The sequence below is a fragment of the Atta colombica genome, unplaced genomic scaffold (genome assembly GCF_001594045.1).
Source record: "Atta colombica isolate Treedump-2 unplaced genomic scaffold, Acol1.0 scaffold240, whole genome shotgun sequence".
Taxonomy (NCBI): Eukaryota; Metazoa; Arthropoda; class Insecta; order Hymenoptera; family Formicidae; genus Atta; species Atta colombica.
In genome coordinates, this window is record NW_017259339.1 from 4800 (window position 1) to 6072 (window position 1273).

The following is a 1273-nucleotide window of genomic DNA, read 5'->3' on the forward strand; positions in this document are numbered from 1 at the left end:
TAAATATACATATATTGTACTAATAATTAATTTTTTTACTTATAATTATGTTAATTTTATTTAATTATAATTAATTAAATTTTTTTTATAATTCTATTATCTATGAATAAATGATTATTTTCTATCAATTACAAAGATATTGGAATTCTTTACTTTATCCTAGCTATCTGATCTAGTTTACTTGGATCATTTATAAGTAATTATCCGATTAGAGCTAAGATCATGCGGCAGCCTAATTAATAACGATCAAATTTACAATTCCCTAGTTACTTCCTTAGTTAATCATGCTTTTATTATAATTTTTTTTACAATTATACCTTTCATAATTGGCGAATTTGGAAATTTCCTAATTCCACTAATATTAGGATCTCCGGATATAGCTTACCCGCGAATGAATAATATAAGATTTTGACTCTTACCGCCTTCATTAATTCTTCTTATCCTAAGAAATTTCATATATACAGGAACCGGGGCAGGTTGAATTCTCCATCCTCCCCTAACATCCCATATATTCCACAGTGAACCCTCAGTTGATCTAACCATTTTTTCTCTTCATATTGCTGGAATGTCTTCTATTCTAAGGGCAATTAATTTTATTTCAACAATTTTAAGTATATATCTAAAATCTATATCTCTAGATAAAATCCCCCTATTAATCTGATCAATTCTCATTTCAACTATCTTACTACTCTTATCTCTTCCCATCCATGCTGGAGCTAATACTATATTATTAACTGATCGAAACTTAAATACTTCATTTTTTGACTCTTCTGGCGGGGGAGACCCTATTCTTTATCAACATTTATTTTGATTTTTTGGACACCCCGAAGTTTACATTTTAATTCTATCAGGATTTGATCTAATTTCTCATATTATTATAAATGAAAGAGGAAAAAAAGAAACTTTCGGAACTTTAGGAATAATTTTTGCCATAATTGTTATTGGACTATTAGGATTTATTGTATGAGCTCACCATATATTCACTATTGGCCTCAATGTTGATATCCGTGCTTATTTTACGTCAGCTACTTTAATTATTGCAATTCCAACAGGTATTTTAAGGTTTTTAAATGATTGGCTACCCTTCATGGCATAAAAATCAACTACAATCCTGTATTATAATGGTCTTTAAGATTTATTTTTTTATTTTCCACAGGAGGTCTCACAGGAATTATACTTTTTAATTCTTCCATTGACATTGTTCTTTATGACACTTATTAGCTTCCATAGGAGTTCATTTCCACTCTTCATAGGAGCTATGTTCTTAATTATC

At 28.8% G+C, this 1273-nt stretch overlaps 1 pseudogene; it reads left to right on the forward strand.

Moving 5' to 3' along the window:
• The first annotated feature begins 266 nt into the window (after positions 1–266).
• LOC108688826 lies at positions 267–967 on the forward strand (annotated as a pseudogene).
• The last annotated feature ends 306 nt before the right edge of the window (positions 968–1273 follow it).